Source organism: Eubalaena glacialis, chromosome 12 (genome assembly GCF_028564815.1).
Source record: "Eubalaena glacialis isolate mEubGla1 chromosome 12, mEubGla1.1.hap2.+ XY, whole genome shotgun sequence".
In the NCBI taxonomy this organism is placed as follows: domain Eukaryota; kingdom Metazoa; phylum Chordata; class Mammalia; order Artiodactyla; family Balaenidae; genus Eubalaena; species Eubalaena glacialis.
The window spans coordinates 71,896,829-71,912,441 of record NC_083727.1 but is presented as its reverse complement, the minus strand read 5'-3'; the positions used below and the strand labels follow the sequence as shown (position 1 = coordinate 71,912,441).

Genomic DNA, 15,613 nt, shown 5'->3' with positions numbered 1-15,613 from the left:
TAGAAAGGAGAAGCTGAGCTGGGGAAAAGGATGGAAAAGAAAGGCCAGGGGCTATGTTTGTATCTATTCTTCAACCCACTCACTATAGAAAAGTATAATTCTCTCCCTCACCACCACTCACCCCTGCTCCACCACCCCGAGACACACACACTGCAAGATATGCTCCATCGTCACTGCTCCCAGCCCAGAGCACAGCAAATCAGGCAGAACCATATAATTTATTGCACCAAACTGGAATTACCCCCATCCACTTAAAAACGCTGGCTTCATTTCAGGGTAACAGCAGACCGGCTCTGGCAGGGCTCAGTCAACGTGGGTGATCTATGACATGTGGCAGAAATATAGAACTCATCAGATTTAATAAACCAAAGTTCCACACACGACTGGAAGGCCTCTCTCAACAAAGGCCTGGAGGAGTGACTGCAGGCTGTCCCCAGGCTTTCTGGGGAAGCCACCTCCTCCGAGTCCAAAGCTCTCTCTTCACTCAGAAGTCATGAAAGACCAACGGGCTGTCCCAGCAGACACGGGAGGTGGTGGAGTCAGGAACAAACGCGGGTGAAACACATGCAATGTTTTGCGGCAAGAGAAGTGGAGGGAGAAGCAGTGAGTGTGGCCACCATGGGCGATGGGTTATTTCTCATCTCTCTGCTCTCTGGGTGAGGGGCGTGGGTGTCCCTTAGCATTCCGGGCGCAGGCGAGAGGTGCCCTCTGCTGTCAGCCAGCTACAGTACACCAGGACGACGTCAAAACTGGTCGCCCCCACCCCGTGAATCCCGAGAAGCAGTGGGGTGACTGGAAATCCTGTTTCTACTGCAGTGACACTGGTCTGTGGTATGCATAAGCCACTGCCCAGATCCTGCCAGGATAGCTGTGGCTTCCCGGAATGCCCACACGCTTGCACTGCACATTTTAGAGAACACAGCTCTAGAGGCCACTACCAGGGGCCCCAGAGCAGGAGGGAAGCTCTTGGATTGCATCTCCCTGCTGATCCAATCAGCAAAATGGAAAGATAGGCAGAGAGCCAGACAGAGGTTTCGCAGGTGAGGAAAGAGAAGAAACACATTTTGGGGGACATTTGGTCCCTAAATATTGGTCATTGGGACCTTTAGGCAATGGCTGTGTAGGACACCACCTTCCACTTCTTGGGCCACTTGTGCCTCTGGGAGCAGTAATAATAGCTCCAATGAGTCACCTGCCACGACACCAAGCATCAGACCGCAGCTCTGGAAGGTACTGTCATCCTCACTTCACAGATTAGGAAAGCAAGTACACAAAGTAATTTGCAGAGGACACATAAGTGTCCCCTAAGTGCTAGAGTCAGGATTCCAACCAAGGTCAGTGCAGCTGCAAACCGCCCCCCCTCTTTCCTCCACACCACATCACCTCCTACGTTGTTGAACAATCGACTAAACTCCCCACTGTGGAAGGTCAGCCAATGAAAGCCTAACCCCAGTCCTGCAAAAAAGAAGTCAACTTCAATGAAATCAGACCCCATGAGCAGGAGGCGTGCTTCTGCATGTGCTGTGCTGGCACTCTGACTTTCCTTTTTTTTTTTTTTAACATCTTTATTGCAGTATAATTGCTTTACACTCCTGTGTTAGTTTCTGCTGTATAACAAAGTGAACCAGCTATATGCATACGTATATCCCCATATGCCCTCCCTCTTGCATCTCCCACCCACCCTCCCTATCCCACCCCTCTAGGTGGTCCCAAAGCACCCAGCTGATCTCCCTGGGCTATGCGGCTGCTTCCCACTAGCTATCTATTTTACATTTGGTAGTGTATATATGTCCATGCCACTCTCTCACTTCGTCCCAGCTTCCCCTTCCCCCTCCCCGTGTCCACAAGTCCATTCTCTACGTCTGCGTCTTTGTTCCTACCCTGCCCCTATGTTCATCAGAACATTATTTTCTCTTTTTTAGATTCCATATATATGTGTTAGCATATGGTATTTGTTTTTCTCTTTCTGACTTACTTCACTTTGTATAACAGATTCTATCTAGGTCCATCCACCTCACTGCAAATAACTCAATTTCACTTCTTTTTATGGCTGAGTAATATTCCACTGTATATATGTGCCACACCTTCTTTATCCATTCATCTGTCGATGGACACTTAGGTTGCTTCCATGTCCTGGCTATTATAAATAGTGCTGCAATGAACATTGTGGTATGTGACTCTTTTTGAATTACGGTTTTCTCAGGGTATATGCCCAGTAGTGGGATTGCTGGGTCATATGGTAGTTCTATTTTTAGTTTTCTAAGGAACCTCCATACTGTTCTCCATAGTGGCTGTATCAATTTACATTGCCACCAACAGTGTAAGAGGGTTCCCTTTTCTCCACATCCTCTCCAGCATTTATTGTTTGTAGATTTTTTGATGATGGCCATTCTGACTGGTGTGAGGTGATACCTCGTTGTAGTTCTGATTTGCATTTCTCTAATGATTAGTGATGTTCAGTATTCTTTCATGTGTTTGTTGGCTGTCTGTATATCTTCTTTGGAGAAATGTCTATTTAGGTCTTCTGCCCATTTTTGGATTGGGTTGTTTGTTTTTTTGATATTGAGCTGCATGAGCTACTTGTAAATTTTGGAGATTAATCCTTTGTCAGTTGCTTCATTTGCAAATATTTTCTCCCATTCTGAGGGTTGTCTTTTCCTCTTCTTTATGGTTTCCTTGCTGTGCAAAAGTTTTTAAGTTTCATTAGGTTGCATTTGTTTATTTTTTATTTTTTTTTATTTTTTTAATCAATGAAAGCTTTTACTTTTTTTTAATTTTTTTTTTAATTTTTATTTATTTATGGCTGTGTTGGGTCTTCGTTTCTGTGCGAGGGCTTTCTCCAGTTGTGGCAAGCGGGGGCCACTCTTCATCGCGGTGCGCGGGCCTCTCACTATCGCGGCCTCTCTTGTCGCGGAGCACAGGCTGCAGATGCGCAGGCTCAGTAATTGTGGCTCACGGGCCCAGTTGCTCCGCGGCATGTGGGATCTTCCCAGACCAGGGCTCGAACCCGTGTCCCCTGCATTGGCAGGCAGATTCTCAACCACTGCGCCACCAGGGAAGCCCTGCATTTGTTTATTTTTGTTTTTATTTCCATTTCTCTAGGAGGTGGGTCAAAAAGGATCTTGCTGTGATTTATGTCATAGAGTGTTCTGCCTAGGTTTTCCTCTAAGAGTTTTGTAGTGTCTGGCCTCACATTTTGGTCCTTAATCCATTTTGAGTTTATTTTTGTGTATGGTGTTAGGGAGTGTTCTAATTTCATTCTTTTACATGTAGCTGTCCAGCTTTCCCAGCACCATTTATTGAAGAGGCTGTCTTTTCTCCATTGTATATTCTTGCCTCCTTTATCAAAAATAAGGTGACCATATGTGCATGGGTTTATCTCTGGGCTTTCTATCCTGTTCCATTGATCTATATTTCTGTTTTTGTGCCAGTACCATACTGTCTTGATTACTGTAGCTTTGTAGTAGAGTCTGAACTCAGGGAGCCTGATTCCTCCAGCTCCGTTTTTCTTTCTCCAGATTGCTTTGGCTATTCGGGGTCTGTTGTGTTTCCATACAAATTGTGAAATTTTTTGTTCTAGTTTTGTGAAAAATGCCATTGGTAGTTTTATAGGAATTGCACTGAATCTGTAGATTGCTTTGGGTAGTAGAGTCATTGTCACAATGTTGATTCTTCCATTCCAAGAACATGGTATATCTCTCCATCTGTTTGTATTATCTTTAATTTCTATCATCAGTGTCTTATAGTATTCTGCATACAGGTCTTTTGTCTGCCTTAGGTAGGTTTACTCCTAGGTATTTTATTCTTTTTGTTGCAATGGTAAATGGGAGTGTTTCCTTAATTTCTCTTTCAGATTTTTCATCATTGGTGTATAGGAATGCAAGAGATTTCTGTACATTAATTTTGTATCCTGCTACTTTACCAAATTCATTGATTAGCTCTAGTAGTTTTCTGGTAGCATCTTTAGGATTCACTATGTATAGGATCATGTCATCTGCAAAGAGTGACAGTTTTACTTTTCCAATTTGGATTCCTTTTATTTCTTTTTCTTCTCTGATTGCTGTGGGTAAAACTTCCAAAACTAAGTTGAATAATAGTGGTGAAGGTGGGCAACCTTGTCTTGTTCCTGATCTTAGAAGAAATGCTTTCAATTTTTCACTGTTGAGAATGATGTTGGCTGTGGGTTTGTCATATATGGCCTTAATTATGTTGAGGTAAGTTCCCTCTATGCCTACTTTCTGGAGAGTTTTTATCATAAATGGGTGATGAATTTTGTCAAAAGCTCTTTGTGCATCTATTGAGATGATCATATGGTTTTTATCTTCCCATTTTTCCATATGGTGTACCACATAGATTGATTTGCATATGTTGAAGGATCCTTGAATTCCTGGGGTAAACCCCACTTGATCAGGGTGTATGATCCTTTTAATGTGCTGTTGGATTCTGTTTGCTAGTATTTTGTTGAGGATGTTTGCATCTATGTTCATCAGAGATATTGGCCTGTAGTTTTCTTTTTTTGTGACATCTTTGTCTGTTTTTGGTATCAGGGTGATGGTGGCCTCGTAGAATCAGTTTGGGAGTGTTCCTCCCTCTGCTGTATTTTGGAAGAGTTTGAGAAGCATAGGTGTTAGCTCTTCTCTAAATGTTTGATAGAATTCTCCTGTGAAGCCATCTGGTCCTGGGATTTTATTTGTTGGAAGATTTTTAATCACAGTTTCAATTTCAGTGTTTGTGATTGGTCTGTTTATGTTTTCTATTTATTCCTGGTTGAGTCTCGGAAGGTTGTCCTTTTCTAATAACTTGTCCATTACTTACAGGTTGTCCATTTTATTGGCATATAGTTGCTTGTAGTAATCTCTCATGATCCATTGTATTTCTGCAGTGTCCGTGGGTACTTCTCCTGTTTCATTTCTAATTCTTTTGATTTGAGTCTTCTCCCTTTTTTTCTTGATGAGTCTGGCTAATGGTTTTTCAATCTTTTTTATCTTCTCAAAGAACCAGCTTTTAGTTTGATTGATCTTTGCTATCATACCCTTCATTTCTTTTTCATTTATTTCTGATCTGATCTTTATGATTTCTTTCCTTCTGCTAACTTTGGGAGTTTTTTGCTCTTCTTTCCCTAATTGCTTTAGGGGTAAGGTTAGGTTGTTTATTTGAGATTCTTCTTGTTTCCTGAGGTAGGATTGTATTGCTATAAACTTCCCTCTTAGAACTGCTTTTGCTGCATCCCATAGGCTTTGGGTCGTCGTGTTTTCATTGTCATTTGTTTCTAGGGTTTTTAAAATTTTTCTCTTTGATTTCTTCAGTGATCTCTTGGTTATTTAGTAGCATATTGTTTAGCCTCCATGTGTTTGCACTTTTTACAGTTTTTTTCTTGTATTTGATATCTAATCTCATAGTGTTGTGGTCAGAAAAGATACTTGATATGATTTCAATTTTCATAAATTTACCAAGGCTTCATTTGTGACCCAGGATATCATCTATCCTGGAGAATGTTCCATGAGCACTTGAGAAGAAAGTGTATTCTGTTGTCTGTGGATGGACTGTCCTATAATTATCAATTAAGTCCATCTTGTTTAAGGTGTCATTTAAAGCTATTGTTTCCTTAGTTATTTTCATTTTGGATGATCTGTCCATTGGTGAAAGTGGGGCATTAAAGTTCCCTACTATTATTGTGTTACTGTCGATTTCCCCTTTTATGACTGTTAGCATTTGCCTTATGTACTGAGGTGTTCCCATGTTGGGTGCATAAATATTTACAGTTGTTATATCTTCTTCTTGGATCATTCCCTTAATCATTATGTAGTGTCCTTCTTTGTCTCTTGTAATAGTCTTTATTTTAAAGTCTATTTTTTCTGATATGAGAATTGCTACTACAGCTTTCTATTGATTTCCATTTGCATGGAATATCGTTTTCCATCCCCTCACTTTCAGTCTGTATGTGTCCCTAGGTCTGAAGTGGGTCTCTTGTAGACAGCATATATATGGGTCTTGTTTTTGTATCCATTCAGCCAGTCTATGTCTTTTGGTGGGAGCATTTAATCCACTTACATTTAAGGTAATTATCGATATGTATGTTCCTATTACCATTTTCTTAATTGTTTTGGGTTTGTTATTGTAGGTCTTTTCCTTCCCTTGTGCTTCCTGCCTAGACAAGTTCCTTTAGCATTTGTTGTAAAGCTGGTTTGGTGGTGCTGAATTCTCTTAGCTTTTGCTTGTCTGTAAAGGTTTTAATTTCTCCGTCGAATCTGAATGAGATCTTTACTGGGTAGAGTAATCTTGGCTGTAGGTTTTTCCCTTTCAACACTTTAAATATGTCCTGCCACTCCCTTCTGGCTTGCAGAGTTTCTGCTGAAACATCAGCTGTTAACCTTATGGGGATTCCCTTGTATGTTATTTGTTGATTTTGCCTTGCTGCTTTTAATATTTTTTCTTTGTACTTAATTTTTGATAGTTTGATTAATATGTGTCTTGGCATGTTTCTCCTTGGATTTATCCTGTATGGGACTCTCTGTGCTTCCTAGACTTGATTGACTATTTCCTTTCCCATATTAGGGAAGTTTTCAACTATAATCTCTTCAAATTTTTTCTCAGTCCCTTTCTTTTCTCTTCTTCTTCTGGGACCCCTATAATTCGAATGTTGGTACATTTAATGTTTTCCCAGAGGTCTCTGAGACTGTCCTCAATTCTTTTCATTCTTTTTTCTTTATTCTGCTCTGCAGTAGTTATTTCCACTATTTTATATTCCAGGTTACTTATCCATTCTTCTGCCTCATTTATTCAGCTATTGATTCCTTCTAGAGAATTTTTAGTTTCATTTATTGTGTTGTTCATCATTGTTTGTTTGCTCTTTAGTTCTTCTAGGTCCTTGTTAAATGTTTCTTGTATTTTCTCCATTCTACTTCCATGGTTTTGTATCATCTTTACTATCATTACTCTGAATTTTTTTCAGGTAGACTGCCTATTTCCTTTTCATTTGTTTGGTCTGGTGGGTTTTTACCTTGCTCCTTCATCTGCTGTGTATTTCTCTGTCTTCTCATTTTGCTTAACTTACTGTGTTTGGGGTCTCCTTTTCACAGGCTACATGTTCATAGTTTCCGTTGTTTTTGGTGTCTGCCCCCAGTGGGTAAGGTTGGTTTAGTGGATTGTGTAGGCTTTCTGGTAGAGGGGACTGATACCTGTGTTCTGGTTGATGAGGCTGGATCTTGTCTTTCTGGTGGGCAGGGCTGCATCCGGTCGTGTGTTTTGGGGTTTCTGTGAACTTAGTATGATTTTAGGCAGCCTCTCTGCTAATGGGTGGGGTTGTGTTCCTATCTTGTTAGTTGTTTGGCATGGGGTGTCCAGCACTGTAGCTTGCTGGTCGTTGAGTGGAGCTGGGTCTTAGCATTGAGACGGAGCGCTCTGGGAGAGCTCTTGCTGAATGATATTACGTGGGGCCGGGCGGTCTCTGCTGGTCCAATGTCCTGAACTTGGCTCTCCCACCTCAGAGGCTCAGGCCTGATGCCCAGCTGGAGCACCAAGACCCTGTCAGCCACACGGCCAGGTACATGGGGAGTTTTTGCCTTTTGGGAAGTCTGAGGTCTTCTGCCAGCATTCAGTAGGTGTTCTGTAGTAGTTTTTCCACCTGTAGATGTATTTTTGATGTATTTGTGGGGAGGAAGGTGATCCCCACATCTTACTCCTCCGCCATCATCAGAGAAAACCCCTGGGAAGATTCTTGCCCTCATATGGACTTTGGAACTTTGGCCTTTGGAACTCTGAGGAGCGGAGGTCAACCCATTTCAACACAAAACGTTAAGAGTTGGCCCATCTCTTTGTTCCCTTTGCCCCTTTGATGGTCCTGCCACAAGGCGCAGACTCAGCTATGGGAGGCGACTGGTCACAGGAGAACGAGACGCTGGAGCAAAGCTGAACTTGACCCCAACCAGCGGTTCAGTGCTCAGATGCTGCGTGTGGTTCCCGGGAAAGAAGGGAGCTTGGCGGGGCTGCTCTCGCTGCTTTGTGTACTCACTGCCTCTGTAAAAGCTTAGCTCCCTGCTAGCAGACTAACCCCAATCTTGCTTCTTGCAAAAAGCACAGAAGTTCAGTTGAAGGTGCTGAAACATTACCAGAGAATCCCAGAGAGTGAGAAGCACAGGGACTTTTATCTCTTCTCTATGGAGCCTCATCCTCAGCACCCAGCCAGCTCATTTGCTTCCACCTTCTGCATGCATGTCTCTGATGCCGAACACCGAACTGAATCTCAGAGACAGGGTTTTGGGTGAAGTAGAAAAGAATAGCTTTATTGTTTTGCCAGGCAAAGGGGACCACAGTGGGTTAATGCCCTGAAAACTGTCTGTCCCCCGACTTTCTTATTTTGATGACTTGTGCCAGGTGGCTAAACATCCCAGGACAGTCCTGACTCAAGCGTGCCTGGAGAAGGCAGTCAGTGGGCTTGACATTGAGTTGAAACTGGGGGCGAGGGGAGTGGTCAAGGGGCCTGGGACTCAGTCAGAAGCCCTGTGCTCTCATCCAGGCTGTGCCTCTCAGGAACGCCAACTTTTCAAGTTTGTCAGTCAATTTCTCCGAGTCCCAGTTTTTTCTTTAATAAAATAGGCATGTCATTTTATAAAGTTAATGTGTATGTAGATATGTACATATGTATAGAGGTATATGTATTACATATGTATATATGAATAATATTATTATATAAAGTTACAGGGATTAATGAGAACATGTATTCCTATTCATATGTGTCTACCTTTACATACATACACCCACACACATCCCCACTCACTAACTCTGTGAAATGGAAAAGTGAGGTGTTAATATATAACCAGAGCAAACAATGCTTTCAGATTTTTCTCATCTAAATGAAACTGATGACATGTTCTATGAATAACCATAGAAGAGGGGCAAATATTAAGGTTCTTAAAGAATCCATAATATTTGTGGCTTGCCTCTCTCACTTGGGGGGTAAAGTTTGGGGAGAAGATGCAGTGGGGAGGCGGCTTCTGTAAGAGCATATGCAATCCTGCTCCGGAGTCCCTGCCCACAGACCTCCCAGACGTCAGCTGAAATCTCTGAAGGCACAAGGATGGTCCTTGTAGTGTTGTACCCCTTCAGCCCTGGGCTCCATCTAAGACTGAGAACAGGCTCCATCTAAGACTGAGAACAGGCTCCTTGCTGCACTGTCCGTGGTTCTGGCCCCCGGGTCACAGAAGCTAGGCCATGTCCAGAGGCTTAGGAGGGCGAGGAGGGTGGCAGCCACCCTGCACCCCAGCTGCACACGCCCTTGCTGCAGTCCTGACTCCTGTCCAGTCCCCTGTCTTCTGTGACTGTCAGGACCCAGAACTGTTCTGTGCTGTGGACAGCTGACCTTTCCTCACAACTGACCAGCACTTCCTGTACTGACTGAGGAGACAGACATCTGCAGATTCAGTAATATTTAAGAAGGATCTGGAACACACGTGTGCTCTGAGCCTCCAGTTTTCTGATTTTGTGAAGAAAATTCTTTGCTTTACTAAGACAGACTTTTTAAAGAGACTATTAAAAAATAAAAATTAAAAAAATAAAACAGACTATTAATAGATGATACAAATCCCCCTTTTTAAATTCTTCCAGCTTCCCTGTAATATGCACCGCTTCCTCTGACACTTTGTACCAGTGGCAGTCTGAGGGTTACCATACTCTCCCTGCTCACAAGCCAAGTGCTCCTCACATTTTGCAAGCCTATCTGCTCCCAGGACTTCTAATATTACACGCGGTGTTTGCCGGAGAAGGGCATTCCCAGCAGTGAAGTCATCCAGAAGAATTTTAGCTTATCCCCTGCCATAGAAAGTCACTAGGACCTGAGTTGCTCAAATGAATTTTAGCATCAGAGAAACTAGATTAGAAAGTTGTTGCTTCGGGGAGATCAGCTCTGTGCTTTGTGACCACCTAGAGGGGTGGGATAGAGAAGGTGGGAGGGAGACGCAAGCGGGAGGGGATATGGGGACATATGTATACATATAGCTGATTCACTTTGTTATACAGCAGAGACTAACACAACATTGTAAAGCAATTATACTCCAATAAAGATGTTAAAAAAAAAAAAAGAAGAGTAAACCTGAACCTGTCAAAGGAAATTAAATGATATGTTGCACCAGGAAGAAAAAAAAAAAAGGACATTGTTGCTCTACCAACAAGATTATATGAATGACTAGGTAAAGTTAGTTATTTATCCACATATTCCAATAAAAAAGTACACTGTGGAAAGTATGGCATTTGTCTTACACAACAGATAAGATCTTTATTTATTTTTTGGATGGGGCAGTGTCTTTTTTTTTTTTAATTTTTATTTTACATTGGAGTAGAGTTGATTTACAATGTTGTGTTAGTTTCAGGTGTACAGCAAAGTGATTCAGTTATACTTATATATATATCTATTCTTTTTCAAATTCTTTTCCCATTTAGGTTATTACAGAATATTGAGTAGAGTTTCTTGTGCTATACAGTAGGTCCTTGTTGGTTACCTATTTTATATATGGTAGTGTGTATATGTTCATCCCAAACTCAGATATAATCTTTAAAAGATATGGTTTGATCTTATTTCAGCTACCAACTCCTAATTTGGGGTGTGTGTGCATGTGTGTGTTTGTGTGTGTAAGGACTACTATGGTGAGTCATCTTTTAAGGAGGCAGAGCTGAGTGGTTAAGAGTTCATTCTCTAGTACCAGTCAGACCCAGTTCTAATCCAAGCTTGGTCCCTAACCAGATGGTGACTTTGGGCAAGCTACCCCAAGCCTCTGAGACTATAAAATGGAGATAATACCAAATTCAGAGATTTACTTATTGAAACATATGAGGAAATGTTAACTAGTAATATTGCCACCTAATCTACTTGTTTGGGAAATTGGTATTTTTATCGCTTGTTTTTTGAAGTGCAAATGTCTTTTTTTGATGCTTCCTCTCATCACTTATTTGGAATTTTCAGGTTCTAGACAGCTTTTAGTGACTGTCTTATCCTGATGGGCTAGAATTTTTACCCAACTCCAAATTGCTGTCACCAGGTAGAGATGGAGCCAAATTCTGAGAACACTGCATTACAGCCGCCTCTGCCCATGCGCTCTCCCCATCAATCAAGTGTGCTGGGCTCTGTTGACTGCTGGTTCACAAAACAAATAAAAGTACTGTTGTGGTTACCTGCCCCCTGCTGCATCGTTTCTTCTATCCTTTCAGATCTCACTTATTTAGGATACAATCAACTCCACGCAGCCAAGAAACAAACATCACACACACACACGCACGCACACACACACACACACACACACACACTGGTTATGCCGGAAGAAGTTACACTAAAGCTGAAATATTCAGCAAGAACTCATTCTCTACACACTTGGGATTTTCAGAAGGAAACACCTCTCTAACCTTAGCTGTCAACACATCAACAAAACTGTTCCAAAATTCTACGATAGTTTTCTCTGGCCCCCTGGAGAACGCTTAGGAGCAGACTTTTCTCCATGTCAGTTTTCTTCATCTTCTAGCCCCATGCTAGGGTCATCCTTCCTGGACCTCTACTGTGCTCCACTCTGGTGGTTCTGCTCCTTCAATCAGAATCTTTATTGCTCAACCCCTATCTCCCAACCCAAACACAAAGTCTAAAGTCTCCCCCCACCATTGCCAAGTCCCCAATCCTTGTCTCTTGGTCCCAAATTAAGTTCATCTTTTTCTTTGTAATTCGAAACAATAAACTTCCAATTGGAAGTGGACAAATAAAGCACAACTGTTGAAGCAGAGTTCAACATCATTGACCTGATAATAAAGACAACAAAATTAATCAAGAAGAATAAATTTTTTTACTTATCACCTAAGGTGCCTCAGATACTTCAGAGATACTCTCTATTTTAATTCCCACAATAATTACTAAATTAAGAAATTGGAGTCAGAGTGGTCATTGACCTTCCCAGAGTCACACAGCAAGTAAGCCACAGGTCAAGACTCAAAGCTCGGACCGTCGGATTCCAGAGCCTGAGTTTTTGAACTATTCATCACCACACTTGGTTCCTCAGACTTACCAGGAATACTAGAGCTTCACACAGGACAAGAGAAAGTCAAGTAACAACTCACCTAGTTATTAATACCCAATCTGTGGGTTATGAAACAAGGAGTGTGAGGCAGCATCAGCAGGGACCCCTTTATTTAATGTGATCAGGTCACCTCAGACACTCAATCCTACAATCTCCCTCTCCTCAGACACAACACAGCGCTTGCCACAGTGCCTGGTATTTACGGGCTTTGTTCTACACATCCGCCACCTAACCAGACTGTGAGCTCCGCAAAGGCAAGAACCATTCTTGTTTATTTCTGCATCCCAGTGCTTCACTTAGCAGATGTCCCACTGCATGTTTATTGATGAATCCAAACTGAGTCCAGAATTTTTGATTATAACATCTCTTCCCTGATTGTCTCCTCTCAGACTCTTATCTGCCACCATTGCTTTTTTAGATTTATATTCTTTTTTACCTATTTTGTATGGGGGGTTTTTGTTTGTTTCTATTGTTCTCATATGTTGGGCTAAGATAGAAAGCAATCCCAACATACACACACTACTATATATAAGATAGATAACCAAAAAGGACCTACTGTATAGCACAGGGAAGTCTCCTAAATATTCTGTGATAACCTATATGGGAAAAGAATCTGAAAAAGAATGAATATATGTATATGTATAACTGAATCACTTTGCTGCACACCTGAAACTAACACAACATTGTAAATTAACTCTACTCCAATAAAATTTAAAAAAAAAAGAAAGCAACCCCAGAAAGACAGTCTCTTTTCACTAAAGGAGGAAACTGAGGCATGGGACCAGATGCTTCTAGCCTCATGACTGTACAAATAATCCCTTCTCCTATTGAAATCCAAAGTATGTAGAGAATTAAAAGAAAAGTTTAAAACACTTCAAAATATGTAAGCAACTTCAGTAATAAAATCTCAAAATGCAGAAGCCCAAGGATGAAAGGGGGAAAAAAGTTTCCAACTCAAGCATCCCATTTCTGGTACTTTGGGTTGAGAAGGACTCTAAGCCCAAGCAAGGCTCAGTGAGAAACGGGGCTAAGATTATCAGGGGATTGGGAGATGGCCCCACAGAAGTCTTGTATTTGCCATCCGTGGGATAACATAATAAAATAATATTAGTTAACCATCGCACAATTTTATATTTTTTAGTATTGCTCAGCAGGAAATAACCTGAGGATTATGAGCATACCAGTTTGCACAGAGGGGAGTGACAATCCATCACTTTCCGTTGTTGTTTCATCTCCCAGTTCTGCCTTAAGTAACTATATTTTATGTTCTTCCTTGTTGATAATAAAAATCAGAAGTCCAGAAATAACTGGTGAGGAGAAATACAGAATTTCCAGGAGGGGCCATTTTGTCATTAGTTACAATCAGTATGCAAGGCAGCTAATTCCACACCATCAGGGAAGACCAACAACAGGCCAGAGGCACTTCCTGACCAGGACTAGTGAAAACAGGCACACGGGGAGGGTGACTCATATTTCTAGCAAGTAACCAGAGTATGGGTAGTAATAATAAACAGCAGCTGCTCCCACGTTTGACTGCCTCCTTTATTCCAGGCCCCAATCTAGGAGCTTCACATACATTAAGTCCAGAATAATATCCCTCAAATGTTAAGGTGAAGAAACTTGCCCAAGGTCAAAGAACAAACCACATTCCCAAACAAAGTCTATTAAATACGCCAAACTGTATTTTGTACCAAACTATTTCATAGCCAACAGAAAGGATCAAACTGTGAAAATACCCTGGAATAGCCTGTGGGTAAGAGTAAATAAATGATACAAGTATTTAAAAACTCACCTTTTGCTGTAATTTTTAGTGACCTTTGTACCTAGAAGTCTTTTTTTCCTAGATGTTTCTATTTTTTTATTTTCTCACAAGGTTTTTTAAAAAATTAACTAATTCTAGTTTGTCATTCTAAATAATTCTGTAATCTACTGGTGAGCATTTTTGGAATGGGTCAGTCCTCATCTTTTTTTCTATTCCTGAAAAATCAAAAGAAAACACACACACACACACACACACACACACACACACACGCTACTTCTTGGCTACCATACGAGTCTAGCAGACAGGGTTCCGGCTACAAGTGGCCAAGCATCCCATTCAAACCACTTAAACGACTTTATTTTTTTTTTTAACATCTTTATTAGAGAATAATTGTTTTACAATGGTGTGTTAGTTTCTGCTTTATAACAAAGTGAATCAGCTATATGCATACGTATATCCCCATATCTCCTCCCTCTTGCATCTCCCTCCCATTCTCCGTATACCACCCCTCTAGATGGTCACAAAGCACCGAGCTGATCTCCCTGTGCTATGTGGCTGCTTCCCACTAGCTATCTATTTTACATTTGTTAGTACATATAAGTCCATGCCACTCTCTCACTTCGTCCCAGCTTCCCCTTCCCCTTCCCCATGTCCTAAAGTCCATTCTCTACATCTGTGTCTTTATTCCTGTCCTGTCCCAGAGTTCATCAGAACAATTTTTTTTTTTTAAGATTCCATATATATGTGTTAGCATACGGTATTTGTTTTTCTCTTTCTGACTTACTTCACTCTGTATGACAGACTCTAGGTCCATTCATCTCATGACAAAAACTCAATTTCATTTCTTTTTATAGCTGAGTAATATTCCATTGTATCTATGTGCCATATCTTCTTTATCCATTCATCTGTTGATGGACACTTAGGTTGCTTCCATGTCCTGGTTATTGTAAATAGAGCTGCAATGAACATTGTGGTACATGACTCTTTTTGAATTATGGTTTTCTCAGGGTATATGCCCAGTAGTGGGATTGCTGGATCATACGGTAGTTCCATTTTTAGTTTTTTAAGGAAGCTCCATACTGTTCTCCATAGTGGCTGTATCAATTTACATTCCCACCAACAGTGTAAGAGGGTTCCCTTTTCTCCACACCCTCTCCAGCAAAAATATGGAACGCTTCATGAATTTGCATGTCATCCTTGCACAGGGGCCTTACTAATCTTCTCTGTATTGCTCCAATTTTAGTCCAGCACTGTAGCTTGCTGGTCGTTGAGTGGAGCTGGGTCTTAGCACTGAGATGGAGATCTCTGGGAGAGCTTTCACCATTTGATATTACGTGGAGCCAGGAGGTCTCTGTTGTACCAATGCCCTGAACTCGGGTCTCCCACCTCAGAGGCACAGGCCTGACGCCCAGCCGGAGCACCAAGACCCTGTCAGCCACACGGCTCAGAAGAAACGGAAAAAAAGAAAAGGAAAGAAAAAAATAAAATAAAGTTATTAAAATAAAAAATTATTAAAAAATTAAAATTAATTTAAAAAGAAAGAAAGAAAGAGAGCAACAAACCAAAAACAAATCCACCAATGATAACAAGCGCTAAAAACTATACTAAAAAAAATGGACAGACAGAACCCTAGGACAAATGGTAAAAGAAAAGCTATGTAGACAAAATCACACAAAGCATACACATACACACTCACAAAAAGAGAAAAAGAAAAAATATATATATATCTATATATAGAAAAAAAGGAAGAGAGCAACCAAATCAATAAACAAATCTACCAATGGTAATAAACTCTAAATAC

The 15,613-nt window shown here is 41.2% G+C and overlaps 1 non-coding gene across 1 annotated transcript; it reads right to left on the bottom strand.

The window, feature by feature from the left end:
- Positions 1–14,972: 14,972 nt before the first annotated feature.
- On the bottom strand, positions 14,973–15,075 carry LOC133102711 (U6 spliceosomal RNA). The gene has a single exon (XR_009703061.1). It is a non-coding gene; the product is annotated as a U6 spliceosomal RNA (small nuclear RNA).
- Between the last annotated feature and the right edge of the window lie 538 nt (positions 15,076–15,613).